General features: G+C 35.1%; 1 protein-coding gene across 3 annotated transcripts in view; it reads left to right on the top strand.

The window, feature by feature from the left end:
• The window catches only part of NIPBL (NIPBL cohesin loading factor), a 201,984-nt gene that overhangs the window by 13,517 nt on the left and 172,700 nt on the right, over positions 1-15,767 (top strand). The window lies entirely within an intron of this gene.

The following is a 15,767-nucleotide window of genomic DNA, read 5'->3' as shown; positions in this document are numbered from 1 at the left end:
CTTTGGAGGTTTTATTCACTTAGAGTTAGAATACCATAAGTGGAAGTTGGGCCAAAAGTTTGAACATTTTTATGACTCTTAATGTGTATTTCCAAAAATAGTAATAATATGTATTTCCATAATCTATTTTCATTCATGTTTTAATTCATTCAGTAAATGCATTTTTTTCATATAGATGCAAATTCCCTATTTAGATTATTCTTAGGTTGTTTAACTGCCCCTCTTCCCCACTGTTGTGGGTGTGATCTCTTTCAATATATTTTTGAACTTCTTGATGATGAAAATCATAGGCTTTTTCAAACTAGGTATATTATTTGGAGGTATATAGTGAAATTAGCATAGAATCTAATCTAAGCTAGCTGCTACCCAAGTGACATTTAGGCCAGTCATTAAGCTCATTTCTCCAACTGTGAACTGAAGAGCTTCTTGGGTGGTCTCAGGTTTTAGGATTTTCATGGGCAAAGCAAAAGGGAAAAAAAGTAATTTAGATAAATGAAAGAAGGTAGTAGTTCCTAGAAATAAAGTTGCAGTTAAAGGATCATCAGTCTTTTATTAGCAGAAAACAAACAAAAAATGGTAAGGAGATTTCTCCATTGGAGCATACTAAAAAGAAAAGTAAATTTTTAGGTAGGTCCTAATACTTACTCCTGATATCTGAGGCATGAAATATTTAGTGTGGTGTGGACATGGCCATAATCTCATACTCATTCTCTTGTTCATCAAACATTGAATGTTACCTATGTCTCAGGACCTGTAAGATATTAGAGATGGTGAAATAAAAGACTCCAGCCTTGCCTTCAAGGATCTTTTTTTTTTTTTTTTTTTTTAAGAGAGAGAGCATGAGGGGGGTGGGGCAGAGGGAGAGGAAGAGAGAGAATCTTAAGCAGGGTCCAGGCCCAACATGGAGCGTGATGCAGGCTCAATCTCAGGATCCTGAAATCATGCCCTGAGCCAAAATCAAGAGTCAGACACTTCACCAGCTGAGCCACCCAGGTGCCCCCTATGATCTTAAAGTCTAATATAGACAGATAAAGATTATATTACAGTATTAAGATTGACTAAGAGGAACGCTGAGAGGAATCACCTAATTTGGACTAGAGATGAGGTGTAAACTAAGTTTTGGAAAGCCATTAATTAGACTTGGGAGCCTATTGGGCTGGGGCAACAGTTCAATTTTGGAAACTGCAGATGCTCAGATTATTGGAACATGGGGCTGGAAAAGGAGCATGCCATAAATATTTGAAGCTGCAGAGAGGGGTAGAGTCCACATTTTGAAGGAATATATATGCCTTAACAAACTGCATTTTACTTTAAAAGCATTAGGGAACCAAGAAATTATTTAGTAATGAAATATGTTTTGTATTTGAAAAGTATTTTTTTTGGCAGCAATGCAGAGATTAGATAGTAGGCAGAGAAAAGAAGGCTAGGGAAGCTATTTAGGAATTGATGAGGTCCTCGGTTAAAACAGTGAGAATGTGGAGGAGGAAACATAAAAAATGTTAAGGAAATAGGCTGGATACAGTTTGGTATTTTTATGTAGGTAGACTGGGTAATGGAGAATGAAAAGAGTCAAGGATGCTTCCTTGATTCTCAAGTTTCATACTTGTTGGGCTTGGAATGTGGAAGTTCCATTCACTAATGTCAGGAATATAGGAGAAAGTTTTACACATTGTACAGTGGTAATGTGGAAGAAGGGAGGGAGGTGATACTACAATTTTAGGCATGTCAAGTTTAACCGACCTGTGAGAATTCACGTGTAAGGTGGGTATGGGAGTCTAAATACTTCAGGTCTTTAGAGCTCAGAAGACAGTAGACTTTTCTTCGGCAAAGTACATAATTAAGAATTGGTCTATTAGAGGATTATTTTCACGAGGAAGACATTTCTAAATTTATTTAGACTCTTTAAAAGGACATATAAAATTTAACTTTAAAACCATGTTGAAATCCTAGGATTCCTTTGTTTTCTTATCAGAGAATATCCAGTATAATAATCATTTTGTTATTATAGTTCTGGTATAGATATACAAATTAGAATTAGCACATAACTTTTAAAGCCAACATAAGTTAAATGACTTTTGACTGTCTATGAATAAGAATACAGTCTACCTAGAGAAAGACAAATACCATATGATTTCACTTATATGTGGAATCTAAAAAACAAATGAATAAACAAACAAAAAAGCAGGAACAGACCCACAAATATGGAGAACAAACTGATGGTTGCCAAGGGGGGAGGGGAGTTGGGGGGATGGACAAAATGAGTGAAAGTGAGTGGGAAATAAAAGCTTCCAGTTCTGGAATGAATAAGTCGCGGGAATAAAAGGTACAGCAGAGGGAATACAGTCAGTGGTATTTTATTAGTGTTGTATGGTGACAGATGATAGCTACACTTGGGGTGAACATAGCATAATATATAAACTTGTTGAATCTCCATGTTATATATCTGAAACTAATGTAACATTGTATGTCAACTATACTTCAATAAAAAAATTTTTAATAAAAAAGATACAAAAAGGAATGCAGTCTATGAAACACTATCACTTTTCATATTTTAGACAGAATGGATATTGAAAAATTTAGTGGCTTGGTCAAATTGTTGTAGACACTAATGGTTATTTGAAAATGACTTTCAGGGCTGACTTAGAAGATCTCTCCAATCTTAAATCAGGGTTAAAAGTAGAATGGGTGATACCAAGTGTTTCTGTTTTTGTTTTTTTGTGTTATTTTTTTTAAGATTTTATTTGAGAGAGAGAGACAGACTGTGATAGAGTTGGCAAGAGAGAGCACAAGCGGGAAGGAGAGAGGTAGGACGCTCCCGCTGAGCAGGGAGCCCGACATGGGGCTCGATCCTAGGACCCCGCGATCATGACCCGAGCCAAAGGCAGCCGCTCAACCAACTGAGCCACCCAGGCACCCATTTTTTGTTTTTTTGTTTTTTGTTTTTTTAAATCTTACTTGGTTTAAATTACCAGAAGAGAATAATACCATTTCTTCTTGAGGTTTTGCTTTTTAGTGTATGGATCATATATTACTGTGAACTTAGAATGACAAAATGAATGTTCTTGTATTGACTGTTTTCTGTTGTACAAGACTCTTCCTAGGGCCTTCCTTCCAGCTTACTCAGAAGATTGCTTCTTTGGTTAGTTTTATACTGAATCCATACACATAATGAGATCTTTTAGTGAGAACTATGTTACTTTCTCATGGAGGGATTATCTTTACAAATATAATTAAGCGTCTACTTTTAGAATAATTAAATGGCAGTGGCTTTTTAAAAAGTATCATATGCAGGAATAATTATAAAGGAATCAAACTGATTTATCAAAAATAATTAACCAGGTGTCATAATGTCCAGATGGAAATTTGTGCATCCTAGAATCTAAGTACATTTAAGCAAATTACTTTTTTTTGTTTTGTTTGATTTGGTTACAGAGATGGCACACCAGAATCATCTAGGGAATTTTTTCAAAATATAACCCTTTTCTGGAGATGTAAAATAAGTTTGTAAGTTTCTCTTTTAGTTCTTCCCTTAGGCTTTTTAATCATTCCACAAGACTTAATTAAACACTATAGGCTTAGCAATGAATTCTAGGCATTTCATATTAAGATTTTCTTTTCAGCCTTCCTCCCAAATTTTACATGGCTGCCTAAAAGATCCCTCTTTTGTTCTATTCTGCAAAACATTATTTGTGAAGTATAAAGGAGCAAGAAACTGGTGAGTGGAATTATGAGTAAATTAGAATGAAAAATAGAATGGAGAGATGTGTTGAGTCTTGAATGGAGGGGAATTGGTGGATACTAAAGAGGACATAGAATTGAGGAAAGAAGTTAGCGTAGCAGACACTATAAATGAATTTGGCAGAATTGTTAAGAAATTGAAGTAAAAATTTTAAGATATTATTTATTTGAGAGAAAGCACACGTGTGCACGTGCGAGCACAAGTGGGTGGAGGGGTAGAGGGAGGAGGAGACTATCCTGTGAGTGCAGAATACCAGGACCCAGAGATCATGATCCCAGCGGAAGTCAGATACCCAACCCACTGAGCCACCCAAGCACCCCTGAAGTAAAAATTTTAAAATACATATTTGTAACAGTACTTAAAATACTGTAAAAAATTATGAACTGACTGGTCTGTTCCTAAAGGTGGCTTATGTTTAAAAAAGTTTTTCCAAAAGTCAAATGTTGGATACATACTGCTTCAGAGTAACATGTAAAATGCTTAGAAGTAGTTAAGTCCTCAGCAAATATTTGTTATTTTTATTAGTTGACAGCTACCTTTCTCATTGTGATTTGATTAAAAATATATCCTTGTTGAGTATATTCCTAAATGAAAATCATCCAATTTGTGATATTTATAATGAATTATTAGGAAGGAAGATACTTGATAAGCAAAGAAAAAGTAATCAAATTGGCTCAAGTTCATATGGTATTGAAATACGAATACTCCTTCCAAATATAACTTTGCTGTATACCCCAGATCAACTGAAGTATCCCAGATAATAACTACCTATACAAGGAACTTGATTTAAATATCTCTAATATCTAATGTTAATTATGCCTCTAAAGGTGTTCTTTATACTATTACGTATGACAGTACATATATGTGTACAATATATACATATATATCCACTAAATTTTGATAACTCATTTTGTATTTTTTTGCTTTATACCTTTTAATCGGAACATTTATCTTCTTTTCTCTCCATCTATCCAAATACTATCTTCTTTCTGTTGAGATCTTACAGGTTTTTTGGTAGGTGATAGAGGGAGGGTAGCATAACAGAATTACTAGGCTTTCCCCCCTGCCCAAGCTTAAAATACTTTCCCCCTTTTCTTCTGCCCCCTAATTCATGTGATCTCTTTTTTTTCTAGTACATACTTGTGTGGCAGAGTTAGTTATTTAAGTTATATGTTGACTTCTCACATTTTCTTATTGTATATCAAGCTACAGTTTATTTTGTTTCATTTTATATTACTTGTATTATCTTCTCAATTAGATTGTAAACTTTTTGAAGGCAGGATCTGCCAGTGGTACCTGGTAAAGTGTTTTGCCTGGAGCAGCCCTTAGCAAGTGTTTGCTGATAATGTATGTGGCTCATCTGAACTAGGTTTAAAAGATTTGGAAAATATCTCACATTCTCACAAACCATAAAATTCGCTCTTTTAAATTGTGCAGTGGTAAAAATTCAGTGGTTTTTAGTTTATTCATAAAGTTGTGCAACCATCATCACTATCTATTTTCCAGAATATTTCATCGCCCAAAAAAGAAACCCCATACCCATTAGCAGTCACTCCCCGTTCTTCCCTTTTCTAGCCCTTGGCAACCAGTAATCTACCTTCTGTTGCTATAGATTTCCTTATTCATAAGTAGAATCGCGCAGTGTGGCCTGTTTGTATCTGGCTTCTTTCACTTGGGTCTTCTGTATTGTAGCACGTATCAGTACTTCATTTTTTATAGTCAAATAATATTCCGTTGTATATACAACATTTTACTTAACCTTTTGTTAGTTGATGGACATTTGGGTTGTTTTCACCTTTTGGTTATTATGAATAATGCTGCTATAAACATTCATGTACAGGTTTCTGTATGGGCATATGTTTTCACTTTCCCTGTGTAGATACATAGGAGTGAAATTTCTAGGGCATGTGCTAACTCTATAACTCTTTGCAGAACTGTCAGACTGTTTTCCAAAGAGACTACATGATTTTTACAGTTCCATTTTCAGTGTTTGCGATTTACACTTTTTTTTTTTAAAGATTTATTTATTTATTTATTTGACAGAGAGAGACACAGTGAGAGAGCGAGCACAAGCAGGGGGAGTGGGAGAACCAGGCTTCCCGCAGAGCAGGGAGCCCGATGCAGGGCTCAATCCCAGAACCCTGGGATCATGACCTGAGCTGAAGGCAGACGCTTAACGACTGAGCCACCCAGGCACCCCGATTCACACTTTTTCTACATCCTCACCAATACTTATTATTCTGTTTGAATGTAGCCATTCTAGTGGGTGTGCAGCAGTATTTCATTTTGGCTTTGATGTGCATTTCCTTAATGATTAATGATATTGAGCATCTTTTCATTTGCATATTGGTCGTTTATGTATCTTCTTTGGAGAAGTGTTTCTTCTCATCTTTTCCCATTTTTAAATTGGATTATCTGTGTTTTTATCCTTCAATTATAAGTTTTTTTAAATATTTATCAGAGAAAGAGAGAGAGTACAAGCAGGGGGAGCAGCAGAGGGAGAGGGAGAAGCAGGCACTCCGCCGAGCAGGGAGCCCGATGAGGGACTCAATCCTGGGACCATGGGATCATGACCCAAGCCGAAAGCAGACGCTCAACCGACTGAGCCACCCAGGCGTCCCTATAAGTTTTTAATATATTCTGGAATCAAGTCCCTTATTAGATATATGATATACAAATATTTTCTTTCAGTCTGTGGGTTATCTTGTCACTTTCTTGATAGTGTCCTTGGAATCACAAAAGTTTTTTGATGATGTCCGATTTATCTGGTGGGTTTTTTTGTTGGTTTTTTGTTTGTTTGTTTTGGTTGATTGTACTTTTGATGTCATATATAAGAAGCTGCTGTCTAACCCAAGGTCGTGAAGATTTATATCTATATTTAGTTTTAGCTCTTACATTTAAGTCTCTGACCAATTTCAAGTTAATTTTTTGCATGTGGTATCAGGTAGGGATATAAGATCCTCCTTCTACATGTGACTATCCAGTTGTGCCATCACTGTTGAAAAGACTATTCTTTCCCCATCAAATGGTCTTGGCACCCTTTGTCAAAAATCAGTTGAATGTAAATATAAGTTTATTTCTGGACTCTCAGTTTTATTCCATCCCATTCACTGTAAGGGGTCTAACCTTATGCCAGTATCACAGTGTCTTAGTTTCTGTAGCTTTGTAGTAAGGTTTGAAGATAGGAAGTATGAATCCTCTAACGTTGTTCTTTTTCAAAACTTTTTTTTGGTATTTTTGGATCTCTTGCATTTTCATATGAATTTTAGCATCAGCTCATTCATTTCTGCAAAATAGGCTGCAATTTTGTTAGGGATTAATCTGTCTGTAAATTAGTTTGGGGAGTATTGCCATCTTAATTATGTTAAGTCTTCCCATCCATAAGTTTGGGGTGCCTTGTCATTTTTTTAGGTCTTGATTTCTTTCAGTGAAAATGTTTTGTAGTTTTCAGTGTACAAGTGTTGCACTTCTTTTGTTAAATTTATTCCTAGGTATTTTTTTCTTTTTGATGCTATTATAAATGGAATTTTTTTTATTTCAAGATTGTTTATTTGTAGTATATGGCAGTACAGTTGATTTTTTTATATAATGATCTTGCATCCTACAAGAACTCCTTTATTAGTTCTAATTCATGCTCCTTTTTCTAAGGAGAATTTATGCTTGTTTTTCAATATTGTTCATTTCGCCTTCCTCCAGCCTTCCAAATACTACATGCTACAAGTAGTTACAAGATAGAATTTTTCCTGTTTGTCCAGTCTTGTGCCTTTGTGACTTGGAAAAACTTGTGCACATATGAAAAGTAAGATTAGGTAGCTCAGAGGAAAAGTTGTGGTTGTATTTTGTCAGAATTTTCATTTAGTGGTATCTGTAGCATAGGATTAAAAATTGAGGAATTGTGGTCTAGTATTTAAAACAGTTTGTTTCACCTGTAGTAAGGACCGACTCAAATGTTTGTTGCAGAATAAATGCTTGTCTTAGCAATATGTATATATGGATGCAAAATAAATTTTCTTGGTCAGTAATTTCTATAGTCTTCATCTTCCACTAGTCAATAAGTGATTTTCAGTAGTTCACTACTGAAATCTGGATTAAGTTGTACAGGAAAAAAAGAAAAGAGTGACTAGGCAAAGAGGGTAATGGGATTAGGGAAAGAGGAGAAAGGCAAGATTAATAACTTGAGTTTTGTTAATACAATGCTGATTGGAAACAAAAGAGGAAACAGCGATAATGGATTATTCCTCAAATTCAAACTTCTGTTTTTTAATCTGAGTCAGAATTGAACCTAAATGGTAAATACATATATAAAAAGATGTTCAACCTCACTAGCAGAGAAATGCAGAGGTATACTCTAGTTCACTTTATGATGTGTTCTTTTGATCAATAAAAAGATTAAATAAGTGCAGCAGTACCCTCAAAGTGTGCTTATTTAATAAGTTTCAGCTCCCTTTCTCACTCATGTTGGTCTTCTCACTAAGCGTTAGGTGTCACAATAAATATAAAGCTGGGTAGTTCTTTCTCTCCGTTTTTAAAATAAACATTGTCAAGAGCTTTCTATATATTATCATATTTAATACTCCCAGAAAAAAACATCTTGGGATAGATGTTATTTGCATTTCATAGGTGAGGAAATTGAAGTTTAGGAAGTCAAGGTTACACAGTTTGAAACAGGAAGAAGGCAAATGTTAACCCAAATTTTGTGATTCTAAAACCTAGGCTTGAACTCTTAATTGCTGTACTAATACTGCTTGTCCACTCCCTTTGAAGAGCTTACACCCAGGTTGATAATATTATGCATGATACTAACTTGATCCTTAAACTCTTAATAACTGTTACATAATTTTAAAAGCAAATTTTTATTTTACTGCAGAAAATCTCAAGTCTTTGCTTTTGGAAATCAAATCAGGTACTTGCCTATTCTTTTAATGTTGTTGTATTACCCAGTTGTCATGGTTTCAAAAATTTTCTTGGTGTCACTTTGGAAAAGTTGGTTCTTGAAACTTGTGGAGTAGGGCTTTGAGTCCAGAAGGTAGTAGACTCAGTAAAAGAGGAAGTCCTGGGAGAGCTCCTTGAATAATTTTAGGACAAGAAGTTACAGCTGAGGGGCACCTGGTTTGGCTCAGTGGGTTAAATGTCTTACTGATTTTGGCTCAGGTCATGATCTCAGGATCATGAGATCAAGCCCCAAAAGGGGCTCTGCACTCCTGTGCGGAGTCTGCTTAAGATTCTCTCTCCCTCTCTCCCTCTCTCTACACCTCCCCCTGCCCATGCTCGCTCTCTCTTTCTCTAAATTAATTTTAAAAATCTAAAAAAAAAAAAAAAGTTATAGTTTAAAGAGAGGGTGGGCAAAAGTTGAGAAGAGTAAAATAACTCCAAGTTCTTTTCTCTGTGTTGAAGATTTCTGTTTTATCTTAGATCTTATCAGCATAAAAAAAATAAGAGGTGTAATGTGATTGCCTTATGGGTACTTAAAAATTAATGTGTATTGTATTTCTTTTTGATTGAGCCTATGTGGAAGTTTTATATCATTTGTGTTTTTTTATGTGTGTTACACCTTGGGGAATCTTGTATTCAGTGCAGACCTTTTGTATTGAGTTTGGTTTGTTGAGTTTTGAACAGTAGGATTTTATAGAAGGAAATTCAGTTTTAAAAAAATCATCTAAAACTTTGGATGGTGTTGTGCCCTTTTTAAAAATAAACTTTTAAATAGGTTTAAAATAACCAATAATAGACTATTTCCAAAGGATTGCTTCTGCAATCTTGGGTCAGAGACAGGTTTAGCTCCTAGTTTTGTGACCTTTTTCAATTTTAAACCTCAGTCACCCTTTCTGTGATCATTTGTTTATTCATTTCAGACTACCTCTTTTTTCCTTTCTTCTTACAACAGTAACTGCAAATGTCTTTCTTTATGCCCTTCAAAACATCCCTTCTGTATATATCAGCTTATTATTTTTAGTTCTTATTTTTCGTATTTTAGGCCCAAAGTGAACTAAGGCTTTCTACCTGAGTTACTGAATGTACACATATACAACAGAGTTTAAAATCCTGCTAGTACTCAAAATCAGTCCTAGATTGTATCATCATCAGAGACTATCTGCTGATAGATCATGTTCGGGGGGCATTATGGCAGACTAAGGTACTTGATGCCTTACTTGATAATAAAATCACTTATACTGTGGTCATAGAATCTAAAAGCTAAACAGGAAGGAGAAAGGAGTCCTTCTTTATGGTTTAGAAAACAGAAGAATTCTTCACTAAAACCTTTAGTTGCCTTATTCTTAGCAATGATGGTGATAGTAATAGCAATAACCGCTAATATTTATTGAGCCCACTGCTTTGAATACTTCAGTTGTTGTTATTTAATCCTCACTACAATCCTTTAAGGTCTACATATAATATTATCCCCACTCTACAAAGTAGGAAACTGATGTTTACAAAGAATGCGACTCACCCATGGGCTAATCTAGGGAAATCCCATAAGCAGTTCAGAGTTGTCATAATTAAAATGATGTGTGTTTCCCCTAAGTTCAGTTAGACTATAAGCTCCCTGAGGTCAGGAATTTTATATGTTTATTGCTTTATTTCTGTTATTTAACAAAGATTTTGAGTATTGCAAAAGTGCCAGGCATATGGTATATGCTTAGTTTTTTTAAATGAACAAATGAGGTTGGAGAGGCTGATTCATTAGCCTTAGCCATGAACCTTCTGGAGGGAATCCGTACCAATCTCATTTGCATCTCATGATTTATATTCCTTTTCCTTGGACTACAATTTTTACCATCTCTGGCAGGGTACCTGGCAAGTTACTATTCATTTTTCAAGTTCCAGCATAATTTCATCTTTTCTGTGATGCCTTCTGTCTCTTTTAGACAGGATTTGTTCTCTTTTCTACCCTCCCACATTTTTCGTTTAGAGTTTATTATAGTACTTATTATATATCGTATTATAATTATCTTCTTCCCCTAGCCTGGGGATCCTTGATAGGTCAGGAGAGGGGGGTGGTGGTGGAATATGTCTTATTCATCTCAAATTCAACATTAAGTAGTTTTTGGCACTTTAAGTGCTCACTGAATGTTGGACTGAATGAATTCATACAAACAAGCTAAAAATAGACTTGTAGGTGAGTGTTTGAGGCATTTTATTTCAGTGTTGTCCTCTAAATTACAGTCATTTGCTTTGTGATTTTAAGATACTCCTTAGATTATGAAAGATCATTCCTCTAGGCTGCTGTCTTTCAGAAATATTAATAACTGAGGAGATCCTATAGCATCTCAAGATTGCTAGTAGGGTTTTCTATGGAGTTCTCTGACATCCTTATCCTTTGGGGGAAAAATTTTTAAGAAAGGAAGAAAAACTTAATAAAAGATGTGATCGTAGATAAGCCAAATGTCTAAGAATGAACCTATTAAGAATTTTAGTATAGAAAGGAGCATATTAGATTAAACTCTGGTATCCTGGGGCACCTGCCTGGCTCAATTGGAAGAGCATGTGACTCCTAATCTCGGGGTCAAAAGTTTGAGCCCCACATTGGATGTAGAGATTATTTAAAAAAATAAACTTTAAAAACAAAATTCTAGGATCCTTAAATACAGGGTATAAGTCAGAATTTTATGTGTTCTTACATATATACCACATACTATATAGGATTGTTCATGAGGTATAGTAGAGGTGATATGAATAGAAGTGCTTATAAATAGGATAGTGCATATGTTAGTTTCTGCAAAAGGAATTTTGTTTAACTATTGGTATACTGTAAATTAAATGATTCTTAATCTTTTCAAAACACAATGTGAGCTATCTATTGTTATATACCCCAAAATTTACAACTTGGAACAGTAAACATTTATTATCTCACTATTCTTGTGGGCCAGGAATCTGGGTGCAGCATAGCTGGGTGCCCTCTAAACTCTGGTTGTCTCTGAAGGCTACAGTCTTCCTTTACTCAGGGTATCATCGAGGGCTGCAATCATCACACACTGGAATTTGAATAAGGATTTGAGTATTGCAAAAGTAAAAAACTTCAACAAAAATAAGAGCAGGATACAAGTTGAGTTTTTGGGGTTTTTTTTTAACATACTTTTAATACTTAAAGGGTTAAGTTGTGTAAAAATTATTAGTCAAGAATGGAAGTATGTAGTTTCTCAAGACTTTGGAAAAAGTAATGAGTGAATTTGAGTAACTATGAAAAGACAGTTTTACTACAAAGTGTGTCTTCATGGGATAAAGTCACCTCTTGCTACATATTTCTCATTTGTATGTTGGTTCTGATATGGAAGTCTTTTCCTGTTTGAGGAAGATGCACTAATGGAGGATACTATTTGAAAATTTAGGACTTACGTGGGTGATTGAACAGTAAAACCTACAGTTTGCTTATAAGGTCATGATTGGACTTGAATGTGGAATGACTTCTTTAAATTTAGTTTTTCATGTATATAAAGGACAGTTCCCCTGTGCTTTTCTCTGTCCTGAATCAACCCCCCCTCCCACCCACCCCTCACGTAGAGAGAGAGGGCGTGTTGGTGGCAGAGGGAGAGAGAGAGAATCTCAAGCAGGCTCCATGCTGTGTGGAGCCCGGTGCAGGACTCCAATCTCACAACCCTGAGATCAGGACAGCTGAAATCAAGAGTCATATGTTTAACCCAAAGGTGTCCCTTTCCTGAGTCAATTTTTTTTTTTAAGGGTTTTATTTGTTTGACAAAGCGAGCATGAGAGGGGGGAAGGGTAGAGGGAGAAGGAGAAGCAAATTCCCACTGACCAGGGAGCCTGACGTGGGGCTCAATTCCAGGACCCTGGGATCATGACCTGAGCCCAAGGCAGACGTTTAACCAACTGAGCCACCCAGGTGTCCCTCCTGAATCAGTCTTAATGAAGAGCGAATATGACATATAAAGAAAACTTCAAAACTTTTAGAAAGGCAAATAAAATATTTTGAAGATGTCCATTCCTAAATTATTTATTGGTTTGTATATTTTAATCAAAATTTCAGTGAGATGTCTGGAAACTTGAAATAATTTTTCTGTAATTTATCCAAAAAATAAATAAGAAATTTCTGAAAAATGTGAGTTAATGAGGGAAAAACAGACATGCCTTATCATATGTTAAAATACACCATTAAGCCATAGTAGCTAAAACATCACCATACAATCTATTGTGATAAATAAATCAGTGAAACAGAGGAACCCTAAAATAAATCCTACTTTCAACCTGTCTCTGCAAATTAAAAAATATACTCAATATCGTAATAATAATATCTAATAAATAATACATATAAAAAGTATAAAGAACTTGTGCATTTTTAGACCTCCCAAAACAATTTTGAATAGTGACCATGATGCTAATAATATGATACTTTGGGACTCTTTGTTGTAAGATTAATTTTTTTAATTCAATTTTATTTTATTTTACGATGTTAGTCACTATACAATACATCATTAGTTTTTGAAGTAGTGGTCCATGATTCATTGTTTTCGTATAACACCCAGTGCTCCATGCAGTACGTGCCCTCCTTAATACCCATCACTGGGCTAACCCATCTCCCCCATCCCCCCACCCCTCTAAAATCCTGTTTGTTTCTCGGAGTCCATAGTCTCTCATGGTAAGATTAATTTTAACAAGAGTGTGTTTTACATTAAGTACAGTCTTGTGACCTGCTTACATACTTCATCTTGTTAAACTCATTGTGTTGCTTTTATTAGTCTTTTTGTTGAGAATGACTGTTTTTTCTGTCAAACTACTTAATGCAGTGGCTTTTAAAAAATTATTTCTGCCTGTGTCCTTTGAGTGAATCAATGAAAATAATTAGTCTTGGTGTTCTGAAGTCTTTCGTGTACTATTCACTGATTCCATCTCCATTAACTTATCTAGTAAATTATTTCTTTGGCAAAATGAGATATTAAAGAACCAAGGTTCTCCCTGATACTGCTCCATTCAGCTCCAGATTCTGCTTCAGTGGGAAATCTGTCTATACTAGTAAAGTGATTCAGGGCTTAAGTCTTTAAAGTCTCCCCTCTGGCTCACAGCACAAAAGGATGCCCAGTACACGCTACAAAGTGATACAGCTTCATCAGTGGTCTTAAAATGATCCTAGGGGGCTCAGTCTGTTAAGCGTGCAGCTCTTGATATCAGCTCAAAATGTGATTTCAGGGTCATTGGATCGAGCCCTATGTTGGGCTCTGCATTCAGTGCATAGTCAGCCTGTCCCTCTGTCTCTGCTCCTTCCCCTGCTTGTGCTCTCCTCTCTCTCAAATAAATAAATAAAATCTTAAATAAATAAAATAAGATGATCTTAGAAGCTGAAGCTAATAGCCCTCCTAGTTAATCTTTCTTTTAATATAATCTCAGACCCAAGGTTTTCTCCTTTTTTAAAAAAAATTATTTCTGTTACCAGAACAGATTTTGTTTTACTTGTTGATAGCTTAAAATTGGTGATTTTCAGAAGGAAGTGAGGTGAAAATTTGATCACAATCTATGGACTTTCTCTCCACCTAATAATTTTCCTTAAAAGTAGCCACCTACATCACTCAAATAAAACAATTTTTGTTGCATCCTTAGCTTTTATTTTGTCAAAATGTCAATGTTCTCATTAAGTCTTCAGTAGAAAGTATAATTAATACTTAATGATTTCTAAATCTGTATGTTGGAGAAAAGGGCACAAAATTCAAAAGTACTAGATTTTGAATATTTTCTAGAAGTTTAACCAGTATGTTCTTTGAGGAAATGATGATTTCTTAAGGACGATCTTGGTGTAGGAAACTCGATCCACAAGAAATATGAATGAGTTTAAGTAGTGCTAAAAATGCTGTGGTGTATTTTTTTGCACAGGTGGTGACGGGTAAGATGTGGATTTCATGTATTGTGTTACTTTAGGTGTCTGCATTCTGAAACAGCAGTTTTAAAATTTGCTGCATATTAAAATCATCTGGAGGGTGACTTTTAAAATCTTGATTCCCAGCTCTTATTCTTGACACTGAGCTCAGTATTTCCATGGATTGCACCCAAAGCATAAGTAAAGTTTTCCAGGTGATTCAAGTATGTGGTCAAGTTTAAGAAGCACTGCTATGAGATGTTCACTGAGCATCTTTTTTAATGCAGATTGTGATTCAGTATATCTAGAATAGTGTCTGAGAGTCTGCATTTCTAATAAACTCCCAGGTTGTATGATACTCCTGGTCTGTTTTCCAAGCTTTAGAGTAGCAAGGTTCAAGAGTACTTATTTAGTATGCTATTTGCCTAGATAGACTTTAGTTGTCATAATGTCTTTAGTCAAAAAAAACTGTGTTCTTTTCTTGGTCTCATCATTGCTAGATATTCTGTTAGATGAGTCTTATATACTTTTTCTCATTTAACCCTCCCAACACCCCTGCAAAAGAGTGCAATATGTGTTCTTTATGGAAGATTCTGGTAAGTGATAAGAAAAATAAAATTATGTAGCCATCAGAAATTAAAGTAATACTTATTTATAGTTTTGTGTAAGACTCCAAGTGAAAGTTAAAACTTTACGAAGCATTTTATCATATGCATTATCCCACCTTACTTAAGTAAAGAAAACAAAATATTGTGGGAGCAATAGGACTAAAACTAAGATGCATTTGCTCAGAAAAGACCAGAAGAAAATATGCTAAAACATACTGTAGTTGCATTAGAGTGACAGGATTACAGGCATTTTCTGCTTTTATCTGCATCCTAAAAATATTTATAATATGCATATATTACCTTTAGAATTAAAAGGAAAAAAGCCTTAGACTTCTCAAAAATGCCTCTGAAGAAAGACCTGAAAGGTAATAACTAAAATAAATACTTGACAATTCATATGAAAATCAAGATTTCAGTAGAAAGATGAGCAAAGAACAATCCACACAAATGAAAGTACAAATTATAAATGAACAGTGGAAAATACTTTTTAAAATCTAAAACAAGTTTGATAAGGCATTTTTCATGCAGCCAAATAGGTACCTGCGTTGCCCAAAAAGACCTGCTTTAGAGTTAATACCCAGTGCTGGCATGGCACAGCAAAACCCATATATTCATTCAA

Source organism: Callorhinus ursinus, unplaced genomic scaffold (genome assembly GCF_003265705.2).
Source record: "Callorhinus ursinus isolate GAN/ISIS: 27379988/994484 unplaced genomic scaffold, GSC_fseal_2.0 scaffold3, whole genome shotgun sequence".
NCBI classification, from domain to species: Eukaryota; Metazoa; Chordata; class Mammalia; order Carnivora; family Otariidae; genus Callorhinus; species Callorhinus ursinus.
This window is presented reverse-complemented; position numbering and strand designations above follow the sequence as displayed.